This window comes from Pinus tabuliformis, chromosome X (genome assembly GCF_031772625.1).
Source record: "Pinus tabuliformis cultivar Carrire ecotype Pingquan chromosome X, CPIR1, whole genome shotgun sequence".
NCBI classification, from domain to species: Eukaryota; Viridiplantae; Streptophyta; class Pinopsida; order Pinales; family Pinaceae; genus Pinus; species Pinus tabuliformis.
The window spans coordinates 1586642827-1586649264 of NC_142308.1; the positions used below are offsets into that span (position 1 = coordinate 1586642827).

General features: G+C 37.6%; 1 pseudogene; it reads left to right on the forward strand.

Moving 5' to 3' along the window:
- Window positions 1-1194: 1194 nt before the first annotated feature.
- Window positions 1195-1878, forward strand: LOC149146083 (3-phosphoinositide-dependent protein kinase 2 pseudogene; annotated as a pseudogene).
- Window positions 1879-6438: the final 4560 nt, after the last annotated feature.

Sequence of the window (6438 nt, forward strand, 5' to 3'; positions counted from 1 at the left end):
GCAGATTGCGCAAAAGGAGGTCACCGTGCTTACACCAAATAGTGTTGATTTTAAAGGATATGAGAATGGAGTAATTCAAGCATCTGAATTCTGTACATATCATACACCTCTAAACAAATAGAGCGGTTTTGTAAATGCAATGAAAGCTGTAAAGAGAGTTCGTTTACAGAGTAATTGCAAAGATTATGGGAGATTTCTATTGCTCTAGTTAAAGCCATTGACGGATGCCCTCAAACCTGTGGGAAAAGACTGATGACAAACTCGCTGTTGATGGATAGGGCTTTTCAATTCATATGCGGGATGCTTGAGCGTTGCTCACATTTTGAGTTTGTTTGTTGCTGCGCGCCTAGGAGGACAATTGATAGAAGCCCGAGTTTTTTTTTTTGCAAAACTAAGTTGTATTTTTATGTACATGGAGTAGGATGGCGGAGAATTCAAGTAGCAGACAACAAAACCAGTGAATCTTCATCTGGCGGTTCATTTGCAACTCGTGCCCAACCATATGATATCTTCCAAGCAGTAAATACTTTATCTGATGTGACTTCTCAGAAAAGAAGTTCATTTGTTCATAATATATTACAGAGAAGATCGAGGTTGCTTCCAGAAGAAACAGATGGATCCTCGGCTCTACTTAATGCACCGGTTCATATCACAGCTCTGAAATTTGAGAATTAAATTAACCAAGCTCTTCATGGCCTAAAAAACAAAATCTCAAGAAGCAGAATATAAGTTTGCCCATGAAGAACTATATTTCCTCTGTTACTTACAATACCTTGTTGCTGGAGAATTCATACAACCTGATTGGGATATGTTTCATAACCTACATCCAGCAATTGAATGCCATGGTGCTCCACGGGTTGTCAGAGGTTGTGCAATTTATATCAGAGAAACTGGAGCACTTTGTCAAATAATGGTGACCGGAATATACTCTTTGAATGTTTTCCTTTCTGTGCCAGTTATGATCTTTTCATTCAAATTCATATTACAGTTTCAGGTGAAGATGATTTTTAGAGTTGGAGAGGGCTATTTTGTATATAATAAGTCGAAGGCCTTAGCTGCGCTAAATGGTTTGAGGATGGAAAACTCAAACAAACTGGAAATGATCTATGGGCACTAGGTTGCACTTTGTATCAGATGCTGTCTGACATATCACCTTTTAAAGATGGCAGTGAGTAGCTCACATTCCAAAGGATCATGGATAGAGGTTTCAAATTTCCTAAATATTTTCCTTCTGAAGCACGGCACCTTATTGATTGTTTGCTGGATATGGACCCATCTAAAAGATTGGCTTCTGGTCCTGAAGGGTATGCTTCTCTCAAGAGCCATCCTTTCTTCAAGGGAGTTGACTGGGATAATGTTAGGGGTATGCTGGCTCCAAAGTTAGCCCCACCATTAACTGTTGATAAGGAAGATGAAGCTGAAGATGCTGGGTGGCTTCTTTCACATGCTGGATGTGGTTCTACTAATGATGAAGCACCTCCCAAAGAGAAAGAGTTGGCCTCATCATCAGTGGCAGTAGAGAATAAGGAGCACAAGGCTAAATGTTATACTATCGATGCTTTTGACTCTAAATGGGAGAAATTTCTAGATCCAGGGGAGTTCATTGTGATGGTTTCATTGGTTAAGAAAATTCGGAAACTTTACAACAAAAAGATGCAGCTGATTCTGACAGACAAGCCGAAGTTGATATATGTAGACCCAGTCAAATTGGTACAGAAGGGTGAGATAGTTTGGTCTGATAATCCTGAGGAGATTAATGTCCAAGTGTTGAATTCTTCCAACTTTAAGATCTGTACTTTGAAAAAGACCACTTCATTTGAAGATTTGAAGACAACAAGGAATACTACAGTGATTTTACGTTCCAGTTGGGATTTATGAAGCTTTTTATTGGTTTGATGCTAATCAAGTTTGCTGTGATATGTAATGACAGAAGCAAGTTTCATCTTCTTAAAACTATTTAGGTTCCTAATAGCTGTACAAATGTCTGAAGAGATCATGAATCTAAGCAGAAAATGCTTCAAAGATACATAGGTTCTGTTTTGACATCTATAGCAGTTTCGTAGCGCGCTACGAAACTGCTGTAGAATGCTGTTTTGTGGAAAAACAATGAATTTTGATGATGAGGTCAGCTAACGGTAAAAAGAAGGTCTCAAACACAGGCAGGGAAATCATACATGGATTTCATAACAGCTCAAGCAGTGACAGGTGTAGGTCTTGAAGGGAAAATAAAATATTTTGTTTATTTTCATAAAGTTTTCTCAAAGGCAATTTATGACCGAGCTACTAGGGTATTGGTGGGGTTACCAACATGTTCGGTTGGTACACCTGTTTGGTCCATGAAGCATTCAGATCATATGGCATATGGTTATTATGCGTTGTCATTAAAGGTTTAAAGAGTTTGGAGCGTGGTATTTATATGATGAAAGAAAATGGGAGACAGAAACCATTAAAATAGGAGCACATCTCTTGGTCAATTAATGAGCCATCAGCGCTTTCAAGCATCCAAAATCAGTATTCATTGTATCTGTAGCTCAGCCTTCTCAACTCAATCAGCAAAAGGACAAGTGTCAAGAGCCAGTAAAGCATCAAGCATACGAGGAAAAAGGAATTAATGTTTTAGTTTGATTAGGATTGTGTGCAATTACATTTCAGCACTTTGTAATAAATGCATTAATTAAATAGCATGTAGGAATAGTTAATAGCCACCTTCGAGGCTCCCCTCATGCTGGAGGAGGAAGCTCGAGGTGGTTTAGTTTGCTTGCCTATATATGGATCAAGGTAGGATGTAAAAAGGGTTGGACGGTATATACAAAAACAGAGTTTTATAGAGCTTATGAAAGGACTGTTACAGTAATAGCAAACAGAGTTTTTTCTTCCCAAGATTCTCAATGCATCTCTTTGTTCAAATGTGATGGTGGTTTTAGTTTCTTAATGTTCTTTTTACAGCTAACCAAATCTATGGAGAGCATGAACCTCCAGACAAAATAAATCAAGAGATTGGAAACTCATGTCAAAATTTTGCAAGACCAGATTAAAATATCTGAGAGTGCATATTCAGTAGAAATGCAGAGGGCACGAACATTAATTGAAAAATTGCAGAAATATAAAAAGGAGTCATCATTGGAAACACTTTGGGAAGGGTAAAGGAAATCATCTGGAAAAATATCATTATTGGTATGAATGAGATTTGACCCAACATCCAAATCATATTTGAGCAGAAGGAGCTAGTTGAAAAAGCTAACGAGGCTATTTCAACCACTAACCTAGAGCTGGGAGACATGTCAGCCACAACCAACAGAATCATCAAATTTTCTAAATTCAGAGAACAGGTATGCATTGAAAGAGCTCAGAGTAGTAGTTAGAACATAAACTATCCTACAAGTGAAGAAGGTATTGACAAAAAATAACTTGACTGTACAGCTTGAGGAGAAATGCCAAAATTTGGAGCTGACAGTAAATAGATTTTTCAACAGAATTGAACCTTTGACACAAAAAGGTCTCCCTTCTCTATTTGTCATTAATGATAAACTCATGACCAGAGAATATTATGTCAAGAGGCTAAAATACATAGCAAAGGATGTTGTCAATCTCTCCAATATCAGAGGCAGCATAACAGGAAAAGCAATGTTGGATGCTATCAGCAATCCAATTTTCATTGAACATGAATTGAAACACGTTTTCACAGTGAAGCCCACTTTTGTGCGGTACACAGAAACATATGAGATATACCGCAGGTTGATTAAGTTTAAAATCCCAGATGAAGAAGAGTGGAGCAATCTGTGCAACTACCAAGAGGAACAAGACAAGCAAGATTAAATAGTTAGCACAGAAGCCAAGTCAACACCCAGCTAAGTCAGCAAAGCCAACACATTTTTTTAAAGAAAAACCAAATTAGCCACTACAATAGAATTGATTACCCAACAATGAAATTCAGAAAAAAAGGGGCCATATGTTGAAGTTACCTCATCGTGGCCACTTCATGGTCACACTAGTCAAATTTTCGTTTCTTCGTAATTAATAACAAATTGCCAAGTGTATATGGCAATTGTTGTATATTTTATTTAAATACTTCATGCACTGGAAGTATTATTTGTTGGACCCAAGTAATTGAAAAAACGTTTCTTTTGGAGAATTGTAATTTCGGACCTGGAGCATTGATAAGAAAGACCATTTGCAAGATACTTGAGCTATTTTTATCTGGTAATGTTTTTTTTTTTTTTTTGTGCTAAATGTTTATTTGTTTCTTTCATTGTGCATCATTCAGATCTTGTTGTAAAACAGAAATTTTAGAGTAAGATATGTTGTTGTAGCACCTTATTTCCGTCTATGTTTACTATATAAGTGTTTTCCTCTGAGGTCTAGTTAAGAAATACTTAATTTCTTTTTAACCACTACCGATTTCACTATTCTGTCATTTCATTATTTATTGTGCTTTAAGATCCAATAGACATAGTTAGATAGCCTTGTGAATGCTCTAAAAGAATTTGATGCTACAATCCATCCTTTGACTCCATAAGCAATGGAAAAGGTTTGAACAAGATCTATCCCAACCAACCAAACAATTAATCAATTAATCAATATTTTATCTATATAACTAGGCTAAAACATCAAAACCATGGAAAGAAAAATCAAATCTCAAAATATACAGAGAGAGCCCTTTTAGAGCCTAGGATGGCTAGATCCTAGACTCCAAAGTGGTTTGATGTATCGTTTATGATCTGTTTTCTTGCCAATCTTAAAAATCATAGAGAGATATATTATACACATTTTTGGGCACTACAACCCCAATCATATATTTCCATAAACCAAGGGCTTCTGAGTCCCTAAAAGTGTTGTTTCATGCCCTAAAGGAATAAGGTCAGTTGATTACATCATCTCCCAAAAGTTCTCCATAGAAAACTGCTCAGAACTGGTCAAAACTGGACCATACAGGTTGCTCAGTGTTAAGGGTGTGATGCATCTCACCTGCCCAGTGTAAAAGGTGTGATGCATACTGGAAAGCCCTTCTATAGGATGTGATGGGCGAGAATGGACAAATGGCAAAGACAATTTGCGAGGTGGATGATCATGGAATCTTCCAGAAGCTTCTCCTGTGACACTTGCCTCTCTGAATTCTCCCAGGGATGAGTAAGAGCTCATCAATATCCAAGTGGAATCAAGAACTATCAGAGAGAAGACACTAATCAAAATCCCAGAAGCTGACTCACCTCCCTACAATCATCTATATATGGATCCCTCATCCCAGAGATCTAGAGGCTGGAATTTTGTATCTTGTAAGGAAGTGTTGTTGGTTTCCTGGTGGAATATCATAGTGTTGGGTGATATAATCTTTTCATGAGGTGAAGAAGGGCTTTCATGTTGGGAGGATGACACTGGGTCAGATCAATGGGTTGTAATCCTCTCTTCTAATCTTTATATCAATAAATCTATTCAAGTTTTCCTCCACATGCTTGTATGTCTGATAGTATATGCATTTGTGTGGTCAATATATATCTGGTCCTATATTGCTTATGATTGTAGATCTCTGCACTTTGAAGGTATTGTGATGCTTTGACTTTACAGGTACTCTATGAAGCAGAGTGGTCAAGGGAGAGGCGGCAAAGACCTGTCAGTGAGGAGAAGGAACAAGCAAAGAACTGAGCGAAATATCGAGGTTGGTATTCTTTGATCCTCTCCTATCTACTTCTCATAAAGGAAAAAGAAAGTAACTTTAATCTGTTTGTTTCTAAGATAGCTACCCATCTTAGTGGGACTAGTAGCTCTGCATAGACACTAGATTTCCCGATAAAAAAATGGCGACTCCATTGGGGAGTGAATAGCTTGTTTGTTTGTTTATACTTGTTTTCTTTATAAACTTACAGACGAAGCCTAAAGTTAAGCTAGCTAGCCTTCGAACTGCATTTACTATGCAAGTGCAAAGTAGATCAAGGTTGCTTTAGTCTATCTCTGGGTTTTTTTTATAAACTGAACAATCGATTTGAAAACATCCTAATTGCCCTAGTGGTGTCTCTAGTAACTTGATTAGATCAACCCCTGTGATTTCTATTTACTGACTATCATTAGCTCGGCCTAAATCCCTGAACTAAGTTGCAAACTGTGACCAAGAAACACGTTGAAGTCTTGTCCCTAGACCATCGCACTTTCTCTTCCTGGGAATCTAGATAAATCGCACCTCCTGTGTGTAGTAGGTGTGCTGCATCGCACTTTCCCTATGTTGTAGGTGCGTTGATTAGATAAGACCTCTTCTGCTTCTAGATTTTGGTTTCTTTGTTCACTCTCTTCAGCTTTATTCAGGAGTTTTTCTGTCTGTGATCAATATACCGTTGTGGAAACTCCCTTCCTTTGCATGATTCCACCTCCATAGTACAAATAATTGTGAATGTTTTTATGTATTGTGCGCCATTTACAGTTCTCTTTTACAAAAAGTAGCGTAATCAA